This window comes from Xyrauchen texanus, chromosome 41 (assembly GCF_025860055.1).
Source record: "Xyrauchen texanus isolate HMW12.3.18 chromosome 41, RBS_HiC_50CHRs, whole genome shotgun sequence".
In the NCBI taxonomy this organism is placed as follows: domain Eukaryota; kingdom Metazoa; phylum Chordata; class Actinopteri; order Cypriniformes; family Catostomidae; genus Xyrauchen; species Xyrauchen texanus.
In genome coordinates this window covers 33,875,366-33,900,503 of record NC_068316.1, presented here as the reverse complement: position 1 = coordinate 33,900,503, position 25,138 = coordinate 33,875,366, and positions in this window count along the sequence as shown.

Sequence of the window (25,138 nt, the reverse complement as noted above, 5' to 3'; positions counted from 1 at the left end):
TTTATCACTCCCTTAAGTACTGCAGTTTTCAACCTAGTCTCATAGAAACACATAACTATACCTAAATGTTTACAAAAATATTTTTATATGGCTCGTTGCATGTATATAGGCAGTTTTCTGGTGAAATAAACACTATAAAGTTTTTTACTTTCACACAAATCACAAGTAAAACGGAAGATAATCAGTTTGTCTACACTTATTTTCCTTCCTGTTCCTCACACAATGCTATCTTATTACATCAAAAAACTTTTACTATAGCGGATGATTTGTAAGGTGATACATATTAACATTTGAATAACCAACTACCTTTACAAGCTTGTTCAAGTGTGAACAAAGTACATGGTAGCTCAATTTATAGAGTGTCGAAGTAAGAATCTTAAACAGTACGCGATTCGACATGTGAGTCGAAAGTGTCATAGAAGCTCCACAAAATGATGTAGTCGCTTCAGCAACATTTGCTTTCATGACACTATCGGTTAGGTTTAAGGTTTAGGGTAGGGAGGTAGGTCTTGTTGATTTAAAACTCAGTAGAGCATTAACCTTAAAAACCTCATCTGTTTGGGTAAATGTTAAACTCGCTTTTAGCAACACACAGTGGACAACATTGCACCTCGCATCTGCCGCAATATTTGGAATAAACCATGTATTGTCATTTAGCAAAAATGTTGCCACTGTCACTTAATTTTCATGAGATCAATCTCAAGGTTTATTAGCACTGCAGAAAGACAAGAATCCATGATAAGTATGTTTAACGGGCCACATGCTTAGGCCAAGCATTTGTGTCTGTGTTTGCATTTATAAAGCCAATGTTTCTGGCCTATGAATATACAATAGTGATTCAACAGCTGGTTGGTCTCATGCAGTTATTGTAAAGTGCTCCACTGACCACAATTCCATGCTTGGCTAATATTTAAGCAGTGCAAATGGTTTAATGTTTTATTCGTTTGCAAAAATTCATGCCCTCGTTTTATTCTCGTAAGCTGACACTGAAAAAAAAAAGAATTATATTTTAGGCTAAAATTAAAATAGAGTTTGATGTGGAATCAAAGGTATATGAAAGGTGTTCTGTGTTGATGGATAGCAGAGGGTTTAAGCGTGTTTCTACAGAGCAGCTCATATACAGCTGCCTCTGCTCATTACAGCTCAGCATAACTCACATTGTGATGTGGGTCATATATGTCAGAGAGATCTAAAAACTTGCACCGCTCACTGTCTTCTGCTGCTGTTTTACAATCCATCACTGGTACAGCCACACACACCTGCCACCCTCCGGCGGGCTGTAGCTGCAGGTCACAACTGCCTCGCCGCTGACTGCTAGTACATTATGTAGCAGCTTCATTCCCCTGTCAGATGTTGAACTGGCATTTGGCATCTACAATCTCAGGAGGCACTGCACTAAACGCATGAACGGAAACTGAAGATTATTGAATTTACAGTCAGCAAACAGTGCAACGAGTCCTTTTCTGCAGGTTAACAGTAACGTTTAGGGCTGGGTATCGATACATATTTCCTGAGTTTATTCAGGCCACGTCCACACTAATACTTTACAGCAAAAACTGAGCTTTTCGAAAATGCTCTTCCAAGTAGATACATTTGAAAACATTGTCTTAGCATTGTAGTGTGGATGGGGAAGACAGAGATTTCTGAAAACTATTACGTATTTGTTGTCATGTGACGTTTGTTGTCATTGTCCTAGTTATTCACTTTGAGAGTATTTTTAAAGATAATGGTTACTTTGAACAACCTTCAAAATGATTGCATTCATAGGCGATGCAAAGTTTACTTGGAATGGCTGTCCAGCGGCGAAAAATGAGGGCAATTGCGTTTCTGCCCTTACATGGATATGGGGATTTTCATATGTTTAAGTGTGGACGAGCAATTTTTGGAAAACGCTTGAAAACAGCAGTGTGGATGGAGAGAGTTTTGAAAATTAAAATGACATTTTCATATCCGGAATAATGTATTATATATGCTCTGTAGCATCCTGGTATAATTGGGTGCCGTCATCGTACAACACGCATCCTTGACAGATACTGTGTCTTGAACTTTATTTGTTTTCTTTTAAAACGTTCTTAGCTTCTGCATATTCTCTGTGTTTCTTAAGCATTTCTAGAGGGAAGTCATGGTCAACATGGAAGCGAGCATCATTCCAAAACATGTATTTTTTCTGCCAAGCTCTCCTGAGAACCTCCTCTTTCGGTTTGGCAGCTCCCGAACTTGACAACTATAGGCCGTGGATTATTGGGTTTTGATGCTAATGCCCGGTGTGCTCGCTCAATTCCGAGCTCTCTGTCACAGGGAAAGTTCAGTGCACTTTTCAACAAGTTACCCAGAAAGCCAACCATATCAGTGCCTTTTTATCTTCGGGTATTCCATAAATCCTTAAATTGTCTCTGTGCGCACAGCCCTCCTGATCTACCAGCCTGGCTTCCAGATTAGTCTGACGCTGTGTTAGCCACTTGATTAGCATTGATGCTGCTTGAAGCGTGGTCTCCGTTTCTTCAATTCTCACCTCTGCCTCATACAGTCTGTCATTTGTTCTCTTCAGTTCTTGTTTAATGTCAGAAAGCTGTACCTTATTGTCCCTTCTGAATTCCCATATTTCGTTGAAAATACATCGCAGGCTAACTTCGGAACTATCTTCACCATGAGGAGATGAACTCGGAGAGCTACTTTGGCTATCTTGCCTCACATCAGGTTCATTTTCTATCACGTTCATCATTGTCCTACTTACTAGTAGTAACCCCTTTCTCCATTATTTCATAAAATATTCACTGGGGTTCACAAATCAAAGTTTTTTTCGGGTTATTTCACAAAACCGTCAGGGAGCTCGAAAATTAGGGTGTCATCCTCTTGATGGCGTAACTGGAAACCCACATTTAACACTCTATGGAGAGAAAACAGACAGAGAAACGGCCGTGGCTGGTGTGGCCTGCTCCCATGCTAGTTACATTGCTTCCCTCCCTCAGGGATGTGGGGAACTATATGACGTCTTTTGGGGCATTGGGGAAGGTTACGTGCAGTCTGATGCATCTGCTATTTTCGCAAGCAGCAGCTTGCTTGCACCTGCATCAGCAGTCCACGTATTGTGGCGTTTTTAGATAGGGACCCCTAGTGTCTCTACATCGACACAACGTTGAGTGAGTGACAGAAGGGGAACGTCTCGGTCACTGTCGTAACCTCCGTTCCCTGATGGAGGGTACGAGACGTTGTGCCGCTCTTGCCACAACACTGTACTAAGATGCTGAAATGGCCAGAACCTTACTCTTAACTCTTCAGCTCAAAACCTGTCTGAACAGAGCACGGTTCCCTCCTTTTATACCCGAATGCCTGGGGGAGGGGCATGCAAATTCTGTTCGCCAATTCTCATTGATTCTCAAAGATAAGAGGTAACCGAGGCTCTCAAGAGAGACCCCTAGTATCACTACATCGACACAATGTCTCGTTCCCTCCATCAGTTGCCAAAAGCTTAAATTATCTGATTAGTCATTGCATTTGTTTTCATTTCTCATATTTGTGTAAAAAACAGCATCCAGGATTCCCTCAATACTAAAAACACAGCAAAAATACTTGGGTAACTTTGGTAACTTGGGTTAACAGAATGGCTTGGATAACAGAAAACACCTTTCATGGACAAAATGCACTTGGCATGTCAGAAAATGCAATCGTCGATGGAACGCTCATTCTGCAAATATGTATTTGGTCCATGAAGGGGATTGTCTAGATCACGAAATGCATGTTGTCCAAAAAAATATATTGAAAAGTCAATTTTGAGATTCATCATGTTATGAAATGGGGTTGTCTGTATCACAAAATGCATTTCATGACATGCTGAATTTGAAACAAAATTAGGCATTTTACACTTGGCGTCCCATACAGTACATTTTTACTGTTTTATAGAAAGATAAAAGACACTGTAATCTTTACCAATGCGGGAAAATGCAGTACAGATAAATTACTCATATGACAGTTTTGCATGATATTAAAGAAAAGATAAAGCTCTGGTAACTATTATTGCATTTCCCAACATTTCCATATCAAATGAAATCCCTAAAGTTTGATGAAACATAACCGAGACCTCCACTAGTCTCCTTATCTGAAAGAGCGACCTCTGAGCCGTTACATATTCTCTGTTCATCTATTGAAGCTCGGCAAGTCATTTTGCACACTTTAATTAAAGGTTCAGACAGATGTCGCAATTACAGCTGTCCGTTTGAAATGTTTTGCTTTAACTGGATTGACATTTTTAATAATACAGCATTTTCCTCGAAGGTGAGATGTGTTTTTGTCCCTGTACCTCCAAAAAGATAAAAATTCTGACTGAATTAAAACAAGGGCTTTAACATTGGCATCTTAGACACACATTCCTCAATGGAAATAAAAGAATAGCATGTTAAATACGTCTCGAGTCTGTTTGTGGTCATGGTACTCATGCGGTCCTGGAATACAAAGGCGTTACACAGGATTATTGAATACAGCACGCAAAGACAATGGAGGGAGTTGATACATCGCAGGAGATATGCTCGGAGTGACAGCCATGGCAGCCACATGTGGCGCAGAGATAGGAGGAATTAGCTCCGTTACGTGGCCGCAAATACAACTATTGTCTGCACAAACATCAACAAGAGCTCAGAGCTCTCTAACTTGTGGATTTGACGACCGAGATTGAGTTGATGCGACCAAGCTCATTGTTTGGTAAATGCTATTAACCTCCGTGCCTCTTCCGCATAAAAGTACGAGCCGATGTAAATGACAATTTGACTGTCATAATCCATGTGCTGATGAGAACCTCACAGCGGCCCTGTGTTTTAACAACAGATTACTTCCTGAGCTAGATCTTCACCTCTTCCCAAACACTGATGCCACAGGATTTCTGCTGCTTTATACATCCGTCGATGTTCATTCTTTCTCTCTTTCTGCCTTTCTTCCATTGATCCTCTGCAGCATTCAGGATCTGCCAACGGTTTATGCCTGCAGGGGTCCACAAAACCCATTATCAGGTAGAGCATCCAACTCCATGATCTTTAACTACAACATATTTGATTTTTGGAGGGTGCCTGTGTACGTGTCTTGCTTTCACATTTGATGTGGATTTGGGGCCTTTTTGTAATATTACTACCACTAATAATAACAACAATAATGTCTAAATATTAATTAAAGTTAATAATACTAATTGCAGTAAAAGCAATGTTTATGTTTCATTTGTATAATGCATTTCCAAAGCTCAAGATTGTGGCATATTACAAGCAAAGTACATTCATTTGTTAAATTATATATATATTTTTAAAAATACAACACAAATTACATTTGCAAAACAGATTACTTTTCTTGACCAATTAAAAGACACAAATAATCAGCAGCAACACCACAAATTATTGTGCACTTAATACACAATAATTTCCCCTTGAGAGGAATAACTGGAACTGCTGTGAATTATGAAGGTCCATTTCAAGACATTGTCTAAGGTAACAACCCCTCAGTTGTAGTATTGTTTTGAGAGCAAAAAATAACAAAAAAAGCAGGCCAATATGAGCCAAGCGGGACTACGCGAATATCTGTTTAGTTCTTTCTCCTGAATAAATTAAATTTCATACATAACCGCTCCAGTGTCCGGATCCAAATAATAGCTTAATGTTTCATTGGTATAATGCATTTCCAAAGCTCAAGGTTCTAGAAAATTACAAGCAAGTCATTAAATAAAACAAAAAAGCAACAAAAGTTACATTTGTAAAACTAAAATAACAAAACAAAACAAAACATATTATTTACTTTTATTGACAAATAAAAACTTACAAATAATCAGTAACAACACCACAAATTGTTGTTGAATCGCACATATGTTTTTATAATATTTTAAAATACATTATTTTAGTTGCAGTATACTATCCAATCGATATTTTAAATCCCCAAACAAACCCCATTACAAAACATAACCACTTATCAACAACATAAAACATGTGAAAGACATGTGGTAAAACATTCAGTGGTGGAAATGGCTAATCCTAGTTGGGGAGTCTACAACAGTGTTTTAGTTGTACGTTTAAAACAACAACAAAAACTCCTCACTACAAATATTAAGATTTCAAAGTCATAGCATTATAAGATTATAGAAATTAGGTTTTGAGAAAAAAGACAATTCTGTCAAATTTGTAGCATTATGAGATTAAAGTCGTAATATTTTGAGGAAAAAAGTAATAATTACAAGAATAAAGTTGTATCATTATGAATTTAAAGTCATACTATTTTAAAAATAAGTCGTAAAGAAAGTACCAAATGCAAACATAAGAAACTAAGTGTGTCAAAATAAACATCCAGTCAGTGATAATGCCAAATATTGAGTAATGCACATTCAGTAAAGCAGTTAGAGTCCTTGTTCCCCTTCATATATGTAGATTTATCTCCTCATCTTGATTTCTGTCACATGGAGATCTGAAAAATAACAACAGGATTACTACATGTCACAGTTTGAATGGAAATGCGGTCCAATACAACACTGGAATGCCAGTAGTTTTATTTCTTCCCCCAAGCCAGTGAACAGTGAAGTGCAAAATTGTGAGAAAAAAAAAAAAAACTTGGGGGAAATTCTCAAAAATATTTACAAATATACAGTATATACTAAGCTTCAGTTATTTACAGGAGAGAAAACAACAACAACAACAACAAAACAAAAAAGGAAAAAAATACTTCAACAACACTGAATCAAGTATTTGATCTATTACAAACTATTCCAGGTATTCCAAAAACAGCAATATTCAACCACCACATCACTCATTATGAATATTAGTCAGAAGACTCGCTAGCAGTTCCTCCTTGTGGATATTTACATTGGCGGCCAACATTTTTTAATACTGTACAGATTTTGCTCTTATGGAAAGAAATTGGTACTTTAATTCACCAAAGTGGCATTCAACTGATCCCAATGTATAGTCAGGACAATAATAATAAAAAAAAAAAACATGTTTAGAACTTCTTAAACTACTTCAAAGAATTCTCATAAAAAATCCTCCATGTGCAGTAATAACAGCTTTGCAGATCCTTGACATTATATCTGTCAGTTTGTCCAGATACTCAGAAGACATTTCACCCCACACTTCCTGTAGCACTTGCCATAGATGTGACTGTCTTGTCAGGCACTTCTCACACACCTTACAGTCTAGCTGATCCCACAAAAGCTCAATGGGGTTTAGATCCATAACACTCTTTTCCAATTTTCTGTTGTCCAATGTCTGTGTTTCTTTGCCCACTCTAACATTTTCTTTTTGATTTTCTGTTATAAAAGTGGCTTTTTCTTTGCAATTCTTCCCAAAAGGCCTGCAACCCTGAGTCTTCTCTTTACTGTTGTACATGAAACTGGTGTTGCCCAAAACTATAGGCCTATTTCTAAGTTACTTTTTTTTTTGGAAAAAGTGGTTGCTAATCAAATTACAATTATTTTGGTTGCCTATAATGTGTTTGACAAATTTCAGTTTGGTTTCCGTCGGTTGCACTCTACTGACATGCTCTCCTTAGAGTTTCAAATTATTTATTAATGCAAGGTGATGCAGGTAAATGTTCTGTACTGATTCTTTTAGATCCGCTGCTTTTGACATTATCGACCACTGTATATTAGTTGAAAGGCTTAGAAAAGGTGTTGGTATCTCTGGAACAGCCTTGAAGTGGTTCTCGTCATACTTATCAGACAGGTCTTTTTCATTCAGAGTTCAAAATTATGTCTCATCAACAGCATCTGTGTGCTGTGGTGTTCCACAGGGCTCTGTTTTGGCCCCATTGCTTTTTGCATTATATTTGTTGCCTTTAGGGCAATTAATAAGTACATGTCAGGGTTTCACTGTTATGCAGATAATATTCAACTATATATTTCTTTTAAGCCACATGAAATGACTAAATTGTATATTCTTCTAAATTGCATAAACTCTATAAAAGATTGGATGGCTGAAAACTACTTGCAGTTAAATGCTGAAAAAACAAAAGTTTTTATTTCTGCTCCTGCTGGTGTTCTCCCAAAGGTGATGGAAAAGGCTCTTGGTCCTTTATCTCATTTTGTAAAGCCTACCCTTACAAATGTAGGTGTTTACATGGGACATACCTTGAGTCTTGATTATCATGTAAATTCTCTTCTGTGTACTTACATTTACATTTATGCATTTGGCAGACGCTTTTATCCAAAGCGACTTACAGTGCACTTATTACAGGGACAATCCCCCCGGAGCAACCTGGAGTTAAGGGCCTTGCTCAAGGGCCCAACAGTGGCATCTTGGTGGTGCTGGGGCTTGAACCCCCGACCTTCTGGTCAGTAACCCTGAGCCTCAACCACTGAGCCACCAATGCCAAACAATGCAATACTTGTTTTTATCAGCTGAGAAATGTTGCTAAATTAAGGCCATTTGTGTCCACTGTATGACGATGATGTTGGAATAAATATGACATATCCCCCCCCTCTAGGCGTGGCTCCAGATACCCGAAAACAAAAATTTTTAAAGTTGGGGCCCTGAGAGGCTCAAGGGGCAGAGCCGATGGGGATGATAACCAAGGCGGAGTTGCAGGGATGGAGGTTCCTGGTGGCGTGGAGGCGGGCCTGGACCATGGCGCATATGCGGGCCTGGACCGTGACACAGAGGTTCGCTTGTGACATGATATGGAGCAGTCTGGGGCTTGGCTGAGACATGGCATGGAGCAGACTGAGGTTCGGCTGAGACATGGCTTGGAGCAGACTGAGGTTCAGCTGAGACATGGCATGGAGCAGACTGAGGTTCGTCTTTGACATGGCCTGGAGCTGACTCTAGCGTGGCTGTGACATGGCCTGGAGCTGACTCTGGCTTGTCTGTGACATGGCCTGGAGCTGACTCGTTGGCTGTGGCATGCATGGGCATTGACTCATTGGCAGAGGCAGGCGTGGGCGTTGACTCGTTGGCCGTGGTAGGCGTGGGCGTTGACTCGTTGGCCGTGGCAGGTGTGGGCGTTGACTCATTGGCCGTGGCAGGTGTGGGCATTGGCTCGTCGGCCATGATGTGGAACTCTAACTCATCGACCAGGACGTGGGACACTGGCTCATAGACCATGATGTGTGACTCCGGCTTGGCATCCGCCTCCCCCACAGTAAATGTAGAACCAGTAATCTGCAGGGCTAGGTCGATATATTGAACCAGACTGAGGGAACTGCGACTGCCAGGCATTAATGAGGAGATTGGCTCACTGAAATCTGAAATGGAAACATCTTTGAGGGTGACCTCATTAAAGTCAACCTCGCTGGCCATAGAGCAGAAGTTCCCAAATATTCCTCCAGGGATCGATTCCCATGATTCAGGTGCAGGAGTCAGATTGCTGGGTTCATGGTTGGCGGTCAGGTATTCTGTAACAATGTTGCTGCAATTGGCAATGGTGATGACAAAGATGATGATGTAGGAGTGATGAACCCACGTGCAGTTTATTTTTCAAATGTGGAATCCCAAAACCCTGACTACAAACATGAACAAAATATAAACATGAACTAATAGACTAAACTAACTTTACATGACTTAAGGCATAAAACATGAACATGAACATGAATTTGGCTGGACTAGACTAGACTTGACTTGACTTGACAAAGTTACACTCACAAAAGACACCAGGCAATGGCAAATATGAGGGCTACATTACACAGACATGGGTATCAAGACAACCAATGAACAGACAGAACTAAAAACAAGATAAAAAGACTACTAAACTGAAACCAATGATAACCTAGAACTGATAACAAAGTAATTAAAAAACAAACCAATGAAAACAAGACACATGAACAGGGGAAACACATGACAAAATCACATGAGTGAAACAGGAATCACATAACATAAAACAGGAAGTAGATTTTCATAAAAAAAGACATGAAAACATGCACCAACAGAATAAACATGACATAAACATAAGCAGCCCTAAGAACAGCTAGGGCCAAACTGTCACGGGCAATCAGAGAGGCAAAGCGCGCACACGCCCAGAGAATCCACAGTCACTTTCAGGACAGCGGTGACACACGGCGCATGTGGCAGGGCATCCAGGCCATCACCAACTACAGGACAACATCAGTTGCCTGTGACAAAGATGCCTCCCTTCCAGATGCGCTGAACGACTTCTACGCTCGGTTTGAAGTGCAGAACGACGTGATGGCGAGGAAGTCTACCCCTCCTCCCAACGACCAGGTGCTTTGTCTTACCACGGCAGATGTGAGGAAAACTTTACGTAGAGTCAACCCTCGGAAGGCTGCTGGACCAGACAACATTCCTGGCAGAGTGCTCAGAGGATGTGCAGACCAGCTAGCAGATGTTCTTACCGACATCTTCAACATCTCTCTGAGCAGCGCCGTCGTTCCAACGTGCTTCAAGGCCACCACCATCATCCCCATGCCAAAGAAGTCTTCAGTGTCCTGCCTCAACGACTACCGTCCCGTCGCACTTACACCCATCATCATGAAGTGCTTCGAGAGGCTCGTCATGAGGCAGATTAAGACCCAGCTGCCCCCTCACTAGACCCACTGCAGTTTGCGTATCGTTCAAACCGTTCAACGGACGATGCCATCACCACAACCCTCCATCTGGCCCTCACCCACCTAGACAATAAGGACTCATACGTTCGAATGCTGTTCATAGATTTCAGCTCAGCATTCAACACAATCATTCCCCAGCACCTGATTGGAAAGCTGAACCTGCTGGGCCTACACACCTCCCTCTGCAACTGGATCCTGGACTTCCTGACTGGGAGACCTCAGTCAGTCCGGATCGGGAACAGCATCTCCACCACCACCACACTGAGCACTGGGGCCCCCAGGGCTGTGTGCTCAGTCCACTGCTGTTCACTCTGCTGACTCACGACTGTGCAGCAATGCACAGCTCGAATCACATCATCAAGTTCGCCGATGACACGACCGTGGTGGGTCTCATCAGCAAGAACAACGAGTCAGCATACAGAGAGGAGGTGCAGCGGCTGATCGAACTGGTGTAGAGCCAACAACCTGTCCCTGAATGTTGACAAAACAAAAGAGATGGTTGTTGACTTTAGGAGAGCACAAGGTGAACACACTCCGCTGAACATCGACGGCTCCTCTGTGGAGATCGTCAAGAGCACCAAATTTCTTGGTGTTCACCTGGCGGAGAACCTCACCTGGTCCCTCAACACCAGCTCTATCACCAAGAAAGCCCAGCAGCGTCTCTACTTTCTTCGAAGGCTGAGGAAAGCACATCTCCCAACCCCCATCCTCACTACATTCTATAGAGGGACTATTGAGAGCATCCTGAGCAGCTGCATCACTGCCTGGTTTGGGACTTGCACCGCTTCGGACCGCAAAGCCCTGCAGAGGATAGTGAGGACAGCTGAGAAGATCATTGGGGTCTCTCTTCCCTCCATCAAAGATATTTACAATAAACACTGTATCCACAAAGCAACCAGCATTGTGGACGACCCCACACACCCCTCACACAAACTCTTTACCCTCCTCCCGTCTGGCAAGAGGTACCGAAGCATTCGGGCCCTCACGGCCAGACTGTGTAACAGCTTCTTCCCCAAGCCATCAGACTTCTCAATACTCAGAGACTGGTTTGACACACACGTGTCCTGAGTTGCACTTTAATAACTGTCACTTTATAACTGTCTGCTACCTCAATAACTGCTATGTGCATAGAACATTATCTCATAGTATGTTATGTTTACATTTTTAGAAACTGTCATCTTTTTGCACTACTGAGTACTGGTCGGCGCTGCACTGTCTATTGTCCTGTTCATTGTCAGTAATTTGTTGTACTGTCCTGTACTTTTTGCACATGTTTGCACGTGCACTTTATATAGGTATATATAGGTAGTTTATATAGGTATTTTATTCCGTTGTGTAGTCTCATGTGGTCCTATGTTGGTCCTTTGTTGTTTTTATGTAGCACCATGGTCCTGGAGGAACGTTGTCTCGTTTTGCTGTGTACTGTACTAACTGTATATGGTTGAAACGACAATAAAAACCACTTGACTTGACTTGACATATATAACTTGGTCATATTGCCATTTGCATAGAAATAGATTAATGAACTCATCTCCTTTGCGGTGCGGTTATTGTTGTAATATTGTGTATTAAATGTGAAAATTAAGTGAACCTGGAGTGATTTAAACACCTCCTGAGATGATCTTGTTTCGGTTCACTTTAAAGGGGTACAAATTTGTTTGAAGCATTCACATCATTATCAAAATTCACTCTCAGACCCCTGAAATGAATCAAGTACACCCTTAATCAGTGAACCGTAAGAAAGTTTTTTTTTTAATGTTTATAAATGATAAATCAACATAAAGACAGACCTACCATGGACACCCAGGTTTTTAATATATTGTAAATGCTTCTTTTGAAGACATTAGTCCAAATTATTTTAACTTCATTAAAGTCGTTTGATAAGTGGCTCCCAACCCTGTTCCTGTTTATTTACTTATCTTTACTTAAGTCAAGCACTACTGTATGAACCAGGACAAATAAACATTTGAAGGGACAATCAGAAACAGTAAAGAAAACACTGCTGTTTAACTTCTGTTTGTTCAGTTCAGTCATGCCAACTCTTGGAAAGATTAAGCACGTGAATGTGGGTATGACATACAGATAGGATATATTGGTCATGGCGGATTTGATCTGCCACACTGCTGCTGCTGTTGCAAGCAAGTACAAAGACTTGCTACTGCTAGAAAATACACATACATACATAGTTAGCATGTGGACATGATGCTGCCCAATGAGACAAAACGCAAAACATGCTGCATCGAGCATGTGTTACATGCTGCTGTACACATAGACATAAACAATCCCCATGTAGCTGATCTGGGCAGTTGGAAGCTGGGGTGGAGGTGAGTTTCAGAGAGAAACTCATGGTGCGCTGCAGAGAAACCAGCTTAACTGCAAAATTTAGCCATTTAAATACCCGATTACAAGCCAGAAAACCAGTTAGCTTACGCCATGCAAACTGATTGGCTTAACATATCCTATTAAAAGATATTATTTAAAGAATCCCTCAAGCCAACATCACCAATACCTACAGCTACATTAGCTGAATCTCTGTGGAACTGACCAACACGTCACTGATGCAAACATCACCATGCAAAATGTACAATATTTAAAATATAAATTAAAAAGAAAGATCTGTAAAGTTTAATGTGCACATTCAAGCATATGTGTTTGTGTATGTGTATGACCACTCAAATGCCAGTACATACATCCATGCTCACAACATCAAAAGACAGAGATGGAGAAGATGACACAGAAGTGTGTGTGTGTGTGTGTGTGTGTGTGTGTGTGTGTGTGTGTGTGTGTGCGTGTGTGTGTGTGTGTGTGTGATGCCACTTGAAGTCGGGTTCTGTTCCCGTCTCCCCGAGGGCTTGCTCTCTGAGAGTTGTCACCTTGGAGTATTGCGGCGTCTGTGAAGCGCTCAAGTCCGCCATGAGAATGTCACCCTTTGCCCTGGGCAGTTTTGACAAACAGAGTATATATTGATACATGATAAAGTATGCTAGAAATCACCCTACTGCTAAAGGCTACTATAGTTTTAATATCATCATTTGAATTAACAAGCATTCGGTGCAGGAATAATGACTCTTCATTATTCAAAACATCATCCTTAGCTGCTGAGCTCTCAGGCTATTACGCTATGAGAACTTAATGAAGAAAAGATAAAGAAGGATTGAGATAAAAGTTTCAATGGCCTCCCTCAGTAACTAGAATTAAATTTTAATGCGGGTGAGAGGTGATGTATGGGCTTGATGCCCGCAGAGGTGGAGCCTGTCTGATGACTGCGTACAGGAGCTGACATATGCATTCTGTCCGTGCCAGTCTTTAGCTTTGGGTGCTATTACTGAATGGCATGAGTTGTCCCTGTGTTCTGAGGTCTACAGCTGAGAATCAACATGACAAAAGCAAGTTTATTAGTGCCTGATTTGACACTGCGTGATATTTAATAATTGAGTCAGGTGTGTTTGATTAGGGAGATATCCAAAATGTGTAGTGTTGGGGGGCCTATAAGAACAGGGATGGGAGCCAATTATCAAACATGACTTTTAAAAATCAAGTTAAAATTTTAGATTTTAGGGGATTCACTCCCGCAAGTTACTCCCGCAATTGCGTCGATTGATAGGTCATAAACATAGCAGCGCTGCAGTGTCTTGTGCCTGTGAACAAGAGTGCCACCAGTTTAACCTGTTTTGTGATTGCTATTTTTGAGCAAAGAGATTATCCACTTGAGACATATTATAATCTGGCAATCTTAGCTGCCATCTACAAAATCGCCATGTGTTTTTTTATGCACGTCTAAGCTGCAGCTGTTAAACAGAGCACGTGCTTTCTCTGGACTGTAATGTACATGCTACCTGGAGACTGCAGTGCTAATGAGAGAAACTAAATTGGAGAGAGACATAATGGAATGAATGAAGACTCTGTTTGTGATATTTACACCAAAAGAAGACAGACACATCTCACACACACTATTGATCACATCATTAACAACTAGTTGTCCAGATCAGTTCAGTATGCACTTGGAGTTGACAAAATACAATTGTCACAACCTGAATTTTTCAGGAGTTATTAAGGAGTTGTCACAACTGTAAATTACCAAATTGTGTGTGTACAGAACAGGATTAAGCATTCAAAGCTGAACTGACAACCATATTTAGCTGCGTGTACGTGGCCAAATCTTATGTGGCTAAATACTTATCTATAAAAAATATATACTGTATTACTAATTTCAATAACAATAAACATGCAAAATATCACACATCACTATTGCACTGTTGATTTAAGTTAAGCAATCCACTTATTTCTACATGAATATGTCCATAAAAGTCAGTGGAATTCACGGCAAATAGAGCGCAACTTGGCTTCAGTGGGAGTCTATGGAAGATATGTGTACCATTCAAATCAATCACATGACTGATGTTGATTGGAGTTTGTTTTTGGTTAAAACAACAATAAAAAAACTACATCTGGTAAGAAACCTAATTAAGTTTTTACATTGAAACCTGAGTCAAAATATCTGAAAACATTTCAGCGATTTATTGCGAAACGGAATGCTGTTAAACACATTAACCACATTTGTGGACTGTGTGCTCAGTTTCAGCTAAAATATCCTATATTTAATGTACATTTTCACATTGAGAATCAATGGATGCATCCAGAAACTGGAAAATGTTGCTTTCAGAGGCTTTATATGGAGTTAGGATGAGGATAAGGTGCATTTTGCAAACTGTTCTGAGACCAGTGCAGACAGACAGCAGACTGGAGGTTAAGTCATTCACTTAATAGGGGGCATGTGTGCATCCTATAGCTCTCTATGCAGTTAAGTGCATTCACTCCTAAAATCTGGTCAAAAGTTCAGTTTCAGGCTGCAGATGATGTTTGGATCACTCAACATGTTTGACACACATGGGACAATGATCATCAGTACATAGATTCACCATTTATAATGGATCATTTTATTTTAACATGGTTGACAGTGATTGGATGATGCTGGAATATTACTTTGAATCAAAATTAATTAATAACCTCAAAAACATGAATAACCAACACTCCTGGAAACATAATAAACAATCTGATATTTCTATAGCTTGGTATTATTTAAAGTTTTACAACATAGTCTCACTGTCCACGTATTTGGACACATTTTTAGGAAAAGTATTTGGTCTAAAAAAAACTTTATTTGTTTTTTTTTTTTGCATGTTTCTTTGGGGCTACTAGTTACAAATCTACATATCTCAGGTACTTTATGGCTCCACAGAGGCCCTCTCCCCTACAGATACACAGTTTGACACTTCCTGCACCCTCACACCCTTACATTTTTGTTTTTTTATATTAGACTACTAACAATGTCCAACAGTGGATGTACATGTATCACATGAGATTTAAGTCATTTTTTTCTGAAAGTCATGAAAATTCCCACCACGGTGTGATTTCCAGCACATCTTAAATTCTGAATTGTGTTTAACAGAAATCTGTGCTGGAAATGACCCTGATGGAAAATACATTTTTAAAGATTTTGAAATAAAATGGATAACCCCTTTGCCTTGCTAATAGTGTTTTATGTATCCTGGATACACACAATTATATAATATTTTAACACTTTGATGCACAATTAAAATCTTATATTTATCTTAAATGTTCCTTTTTTTCTGAAAACATCTCTTGTCTCATATTTCATCTCAAGCAAGCTCTTCACTGACACTTATGCCGACTTGGTTAACGGTTAAAGTTAACTGACATTTACTCTTATTCATTTCATTTTTCAAAATCTGGAAGAATGTTTTGATGTAGTGTAAATGATGGGACAGTCATAATTTTTGGAAAATGTGTAGATATAATTTTCACAAAATAAATATTTAAATGGTTAACATTTATTTCACTGTTTAAATTCTCATAGTTTAAAAAGTGTAATAATTATTATTTTTTATAATGGATTTTCATAGTTTAATATTGAAAGTTTGGGTCTAGAATGAGGCTAAATCAGTAAAATCTAACATAAAAATACATAAAACTAAAAGTAAATGATGAAGGCCTGATAAAATGTTTCCAAGTTAGTTTCAAATTATATTTGGACATGAAAGTGTCCAAAGTTGAACCCATATATAGTAAAATTATGCTCTTAAAAAATAAAGCTAAAAGTCCAGAAGTGATTTGTTTTTCATCAGCCAATTGAATAAAAAGCTAAAAGTAGACTGCTGTGAATACAAGCAATGCATGTCGAATCATGTGTCTTTATCAGACTTTACAATTCAGATTTGATTACAAATCAATCAATAAATGTCTATGTCTATCAGATGACAAAGCAACACATACCTATTTTATAAAGCTACTGTATATGAAGTATTTCTCACTTATTTGTGAATTATCCATACTCATGGCATGCAAACAGCATATTAATATCCAGAAATATTTTCTTGAAATTAATTTGTCATGTGAGTTTTCTTAGGCATAATAACAAAATGTTTGCTGACAGGAGAAAGCGTCAGTGTTTCAGGTTTTTATGAGGGCCTCCTCGGGCCGTCGTTCAGGTAATCGTGTCAGTAAAGCAACCGCGTCTGTGTTTGCTTTAGAAAATCACATGCACCTTGTCACCATACATCAAGCTTCCATACATGTGCTGCCAATGTGCATACATGTCAGTATATAAAATACTTATGTTGGCCTGTATAATCTTTTTAAAATAACCAATGAATGGCTCTACTAGCACAATAAAGTCGGACATCAAACTCGGGTTCTCTCTTGAAAAAGTAAATATCATTTGAGTGTGTTTAGCTCAGCGATGTAACGGCTGTTAGCAGAGTGAATTTCACACTTCAAAGAGTGACTTTGGTTTTCTACACTCTCATAAAGGATCCCCTCCATAACAGCGCTCTATTTATGATGGTCATATAACCACAATTAAACAGACACATGTGTTTCCCTGCGTCGCTCAGCACAGCGATAACTATGCAGACAGGAAAAGCAGTCTCTTTCTCTATAGGACAAAAACACCACTTTTTTTTCTTTCATTTTTTCTACTTTTCAAATGTCTTTTAAATAAAAATTTTAGTGTTTGTCTCTTAAAATATGAAAATCCATCATAAAAATATGAATTATTAAATTTTTAAAACTATAAAAACATAAAATGTGTAAATGTGATTTATATAAGTTATTTATAATATGCACAAAGTGTGAAATATTAATACATTTTCTGTATTCAGGACACATAAAATGGTGTGAAGCCTTTTATTCCAGGTTCAATACGAGTTAAGCTCAATCGACAGTATTTGTGGCATAATGTTATAAAGATAATTTCGACTCTTCTCTCCTTGAAAAAAAAAAAACACAAATCGAGGTTACAGTGAGCCACTTACAATGAAAGTGAATGGGGACAACTTTTGGAGTATTTAAAGGCAGAAATGTGAAGCTAATAATTTTATAAATGCACTTACATTAATTCTGTTAAAACTTATTAAAAGTTGTGTATAATTTGAGCTGTAAAGTTGTTTAAATCATCGTTTATATGGTCATTTTAGGGATTACAGCATTGCGTCGTCATGCCAGCAGAGTTGTAAAATTGGATATAACTTTACACAGAAAAGGTAAGAAAGTGATATCACTCTTAACTCATGGTAACACGTATATTTTGTTTACGTTTATTACTACACTTTTAAATGGTGAGTATTTTATTTTATTTATTTATTGGCTGGGGGAATTCCAAATGTTCTCCCAATTTGGAATGCCCAATTCCCATTGTGCTTTTAAGTCCTCGTGGTCAGTAGTGATTCAACTCAATCCGGGTGACGGAGGACGAATCCCAGCTGCCTCCGCATCTGAGACTGACAACTCATGTATCTTATCACATGGCTTGTTGAGCGCGTTCAACGGAGCTCATAGCGTGTGTGGAGGCTTCATGCCATCCATCGGGGTATCCACGCTCAACTCACCATGTGCCCCACCGAGAACAAACCTCATTATAGTGATCACAAGGAGGTTACCCCATGTGACTCTACCCTCCCTAGCAACCGGGCCAATTCGAGACCTTTCTGGAGTCATACAGCATGCCCTGGGATTTGAACTAGCGAACTCCAGGGGTGATAGCCAGCTTCTTTACCACTGAACATCCATTGTAAGTGCCTTAATTTAACCCTGATATTTTATTTATTTATTTTGTAAGAAAAAGGGACGAGTCAAAATTCATATTTGTGGTAAACAACATTAGGCTTAACTTGTATGGAACCTGTAATATTCCTTTAACAAGACAAGGAAGTATGCTTTATAATATAATTTACACCACAAAATGAATGGTGATTTGAGATGTGGTGGAAATAGCATTTGTTAATGATGGTTCAAGGAAAAAAAAATAAAAAATCTCCCATGTTGTATGTATAATATATCCATTGACGGACATTTTTAGAAGACCAATTATATACCTAAGTTAGTGAGTTTGAAAAGTGTTTTTTAAAGGAATTTATTTTCTAAAAGTCCACAGGCCAAAAGTGTCCATAGGCTAGATGACAAATCACCCATTTTAAAGACTGAAGTTCAAACATGCATTGAAATGCATTTAAAGATATTACAGGTGAACTCCAGCATATGGTAGCAAGCACAAAAGAGAATATATCATGTATTGGCAAAGTGCAATAGAAAGGAATTTACAGCATCATGAACACCAGCTTTAATGATTACTTCAGTCACTACAATTTGCCCCATTGCATCATTTCAGTGGGATTTATAGCCATGGTCCACATGGCTGAAGAGTGCCGCCCACTTCTCAAGCCAAACGACCTTATGACAAACATTCACAAGCCCCAACAAGACCAAACTATAAAACTGCTCACTAATAATTTCAATCCATGGCAGGCTGACAAACCTGACAGTCCCTGATTCTCTCTCTTTCTTTCTTTAACATAAACATACCTTTTGTTACAACCTATGATGTTGTTTCTAAAAGGGATAATTCGGCCAAAACTTTACAAAAAAAAAAAACTGCACATACCTTTGTGTCTTTCCAAACCCATATGACTTTCTTACTTCTGTGGAACACAAAGCAAAACCATATTTTTATACAACTTAAAAAAAAAAAAAAATGTATTACATTGACACAAGTATTCAGACCCTTAACGCAGTACTTAATTGAAGCACCTTTGGCAACGAAAAACAGCCTCAGGTTTTTTTGGGGGATGATGCGACAAGCTTTACACACTTGGATTTGGGAATTTTCTGCCATTTTCAGGTCTCTACAGAGATGTTTGTCTGGGTTCAAGTCTGGCTCTGACTGGACATTCTCAGGGACATTCACAGAGTTGTCCCAAAGCCACCCTTGCATTGTCTTGGCTGTGTACTTAGGGTCATTGTCCTGTTGGAAGGTAAACCTTTGGCCCATTCTGAGGTCTGGACCAGGTTTTCAATAAGAAATATCTCTGTATTTTGCTGCGTTCAGCTTTCCTTCAACCCTGACCAGTCTCTCAGTCCCTGCCCCTGAAAAACTCCCTCACAGCATGATGTTACCACGCTTCACCGTTGGGATTGTTTTGCGCAAGTGATGAGCAGTGCCTGGTGTCCTCCAAATATGACACTTGAAATTGAGGCCAAACAGTTAAATCTTTGTTTCATCAGACAAGAGAATCTTGTTCCTCACAGTCTGAGAGTACTTTAGGTGTCTTGTACTGAGGAGAGGCTTCTGTCTGGCCACTCTGCAATAAAGCCCAGATCAGTGGAGCTCAACCAGAGTGACCATCAGGTTCTTGGTCACCTCTCTTACCAAGGCCCTTCTCCCCCAATTGCTCAGTTTGGCCAGTTGGCCAGCTCTAGGAAGAATCTTGATTGTTCCAAACTTCTTCCATTTAAGAATTATGGAGGCCACTGTGCTCTTGGGAACCTTCAATACAGCCAAAATTCATTTGTAACCTTCCCCAGATTTGTGCCTCGACGCAATCCTGTCTCTGATCTCTTCAGGCAGTTCCTTTGACCTCATGGCTTGGTTTTTGCTCTGATATGCATTTTCAGCTGTGAAACTAAATCATGTCAAATCAATTGAATTTGCCACTGGTGAACTCCAATCAAAGGGTTGAAATTTCTCAAAGATGATCCAGATGCACCTGAGCTAAATTTCAAGTGTCATGGCAAAGGGTCTGAATACTTATGTCAGTGTTTATGTCAGTATTTATTTCAGTTTTACTTTTTAATCAAGTTATCAAAAATCTTGTCACTATAGGGTATGGAGTGTAGATTGATGTGAAAAAAATTATAATTTAAAGCATTTTATCTTAAGACTGCAACATAACAAAATGTGAAAAAAAATGAAAGGGTCTGAATACTTTGTGAATGCACTGTTCAGATTATAAAAATATAAAAAATAAATAAATTAAAATAAGCAAGCTACTTTTGCCAGCTTGTAACATAATATAATAATAATACTAAAACTGTCCTTTTAAATGTTTTTTTTAATTTTTTTAATGTAGTTAGCTACTTTTTGTTTGTAACGTGTTCAGTAAAAACTTCACCAAAAGTGAAGGTTGCCTGTAGTTTATTATCTTTAAATTGTGATGAGCTTATAGCGTGGAAGATCAAAGTATTTTCACGAATGGATTTATTTCCCTGACAATATTTCAGCAATGAATTCAAGTGTGTCCAGTAGTTTGTCAACTATTTAGAATAAGAACTAGTGATGTTCATTTCACAAAAGAATAACTCTCTTGAGTCAGTTCTTTTCAATACATTTTTTACTATTTTATAGTTAATATTTCACTTCAACCATGTAGCTTGAATTAGTACTAATAATAATAATAATAATAACAATAAAAATGTTGCCCTATTAAAGGTGCAATATATAATATATATACTGTTCCAAAACATAAAATGACCATAATATGCCATTAGAGAAAATAATGCCATTAGAGAAATACTGGCTTCTCAGATAACAATGCTACAGCTAGTATATTCTTCGAGTCTGGGGTGGGCCAGACAGCTCTCCGATATTTTGAATTTTGACTGCAGGACCCATTTCAAATGCTTGTGGTCAATTTTACATATAGCACCTTTAAGTAATTTAAATGTAGTACATTTTGTTCAGAACTATTTGTTATGGAAATAGAGTATCCAGGATCTTCTTCTAATTTTCATATTGTGTACCATCTAATAATGAAAGTCACATGGGTTTGGAAGACATGCAGGTGAATTGATAATGACATTATTTCCATTTTGGGTAAACTATGCCTTTAGGTTGAATGACTTATATATGTTGGTGTTAATCAAACTTGTTTTAACATTTTAATGGTCAATCCTAATGGAACTTTTAACCAGATTTCTTCACTTGTGAAAATGAATGACAGGATGTTATTGAAGCTGTTGTGAGTGGAGGGTTGATTTGGTTAGTTTTGCATCAGTTGACATACATAGGCTGTATAAATCTGCACAGGTATTTGATTCACACAGAGGAGGAGTGTCTGGCACGCAGCAGCATCTCCAGAGACAATCTTCACTGTGATTTCCCTTAAAATCATAAACAGCTGTTGTTTAACTAGCTCAGATCAGTGTCACATGCTCTAGGCCAGAACAGGAGCCACAGCACTCCTCGTCAAGTGCTCTGTCATCTCAATATCTCTTTTACTGGGCCTTTCTTTAGTAGTTTACTGTTCACAATGGCTCATGACGTGTTGCCGGTGAAAGAGAAGAGAAAATAGACATATATATTTACATATCAAAATAATTGTATATTTTTTAACATCAATAGTTGATTTTATCTTCAATAGTTTCACTAGGAGTCCATTGAAATGTTGATTCATCAAGTTCAAATGAATGTAAAAAATGGCTTTGGTGATAAATAGAACAGTTGGGACACTGGCATTATATTCATGATGTTAGTCAGAGGGGAACTGGCCCTCACAGCGAGTCTGGGTTCTCCATTAACAAACATCTTATGGAGTTTTGTGTTCCTTGCCACAGTCACCTTTAGCTTGCTCACTGTGGTTCTACATCATGATTTAATGATTAAATAATTTTTATAGATAATTTACAATCAGATTTAATCAAACTACACAATGATGACTCTAAGACATTTTAGATATTACAGTTTTATCGTCTGTTAATGCCTGATCTTCTGTAAAGCTGTTTTGTAATGATGTGTGTTGTGAAAAGCGCTATACAAATAAAAATGACTACTTGAACAATATATATAACAGTAATTTATCTTAAAACTTTATTAAGAACTGCGACATAATACTTTCTTTTAATTACATTGTAAGAATAACACTAAACATAACTAATGTAAGTGACGTGAGCAATAAAAACCATGTCAACTAAAGAAAATATATGTCTGACCCTATGCAATTGAACATTTACCATCAGATATTTATCTATGAGGCTTGTTTTTTTTTTGTATTTTTCCTCTAGAATTCCATGTGTTGACATTCATGTGGAATATTTATCTCATTAAGCAACCAAAACGAAAATATCCAGATCAAAATCATGATGCGTCTTCACGCTTTCCTGAAAAATGCAGTTTCACTGAAACAGAGTCTTCTGTAGCTCATGTGATGCTGCGAGTGACTTTTTCAAGAAGTGCGATCTTAGTTATTTGTACTTCTGTGGTTGTGTGGGTAGGATTGCTGAGGCATTTAATCTGGTACCACTAAACATGGAAATGGCCCATAATACTGTAATACAGTTTTCTGTTTTTTATTACCCAAAACATGTGCTCCATTTTGAATGTGTGTGAAATCCTCAGAATTAAAAAAAATATAACAACCAATAATTTATTATTCAAATTATTATTGTAATTAACTTTACTTAAAAAAAGTGTATTTTATAGTATTACCCCATATCTCGTACGGTGAGGTTGTACACAATGTAGGAATACTTTTGGGTATTTAAAATTTTGATGATGGTTACCCAGTTTGTAAAGTGTGTCGAAATAAAAGTGTTGTGTCATGCAGGGAACACTACAAACCAATTTCTATTATCCAACACATTAGGTCTCAAATAATATTGTTTTCTTCCAAATATTCCTTTTATTTTCATTGTTACAGCTTGTAGAAAACATGAAAATAACGTTGAATAGATGAAGAAGAAACATTTGCCTCTATAACAGCACAACAGTCAGCTTACAATTTGTTTACTACTAATATGTTTTACTTGTGAAGCACTTAAAAAAAAAAAAAAGGAATTTAGGGATAGAGAACGTCACGGTTACTGTTGTAACCTCCATTCCCTGAGGGAGGGAACGAGAGGTTGTGTCGAATGAAGTTGCAAAAGGGGTCTTCCTTGGGAGCCTCGCATACCACTGAACTTGAGAAAAGGCCAATGAGAAATTGGCAGACAGAATTTGCATGTCCCATATATACAGGTATAAAGGGAAGCAGGCATGTGTCTGTCAGTCAGGTTTTTGCACTGAGGAGCCGAGAATAAGGTATGGCCGTTTACAGTGGTAAACAGTAAACAAGTAGTGACATGGCAGAAGGGACACAACGTCTCGTTCCCTCCATCAGGGAATGGAGGTTACAAAAGTAACCTCCCATTTGTAACTCAATGTTGTGTCGAATGAAGTGACACAAGGGGTCCCGTTAAAAAGCGCCATGCACTAGCCCGTGAACTGTCGACACAGGTGCAAGCAGGCTGCTGTATGCTAGAAGCAACTATGTTGGTCGCACGGAGCCCTCCCCAACGTCCCCAGAAAAGGTGTCATATACAGACCTTAGGTTCCCAGCACCCCTGAGGGGGGAACAGGTGCTTTATGACCAGCATGGGAGCAAGACCGGCAGCTGTGGCCTTTTCTCTCTCTATGTGTCTCGCATAGAGTGTGAAGTGGCTGGGGCTATCTTAACGCAATGAAATGCGTCAGGTAAGGCAGTCTTTCCCGATCCTATTCTTTCAGAGGGAAAAGACCCTGCAGAGGCCACATCCTGCCCAGATTAGGTGGAGGTGATATGTGGCTAATACACCACATGGGATGTCAAGCCACACATGGGAGCGGCGCAGTGGTAGGTCCTACTAGATGAGGGAGGAGCTCTACAAAGCCTTTGTAATTTATGTACGCTACCGTCGCGGTTCTGTCTGAATGGATCAAGATGTGCCTGCCCCGAATCAGTGGGAGAAACCTCCACAGGGCAAGGAATACAGCCTGCAACTATATTCAGTTGATGTGCCAACGTAGCCGGGGCCCTGTCCAGGAGCCAGCGGCAGCGTGCCCATTGTTCAAGTCTACTGCCGCGAACCAACGGCACTCTGACCCAAGGTAAAGTCCAAGCCCATGCTCACAGCAGCCTGGCAAGCATGTCAGCCATCTGCATGTCGGCGACGAAGGTGGCAGCCCAGTTGAGTCCTCTGCGTCAGACACCTGGACGCTCTCCGATCCAGCAGCGATGTCCTCATCCAATTCCGGGGGCACAAGGGAGAATGCCGGTAGGCATTCGTGGGGATTTACCCGGTGAAACCGAGCCCGTCGTCATCCCCAAGTCGTCTTCATTGCCAGCCTGGTCATCCTCATTCCTGTGGGAAGAAGGAACGATGCAGGACGTTCAACGTTCTCACAGTGAGTACATGAGCCATCCACAAACACCGCCTCAGTGTGATCACTGCCCAGGCACACAAGGCCGCGTCTGTGGCCATCGGTCTTCGACCACATTCAGGAACTACACAGAGGCACGTCCTGAAAAGGACGTT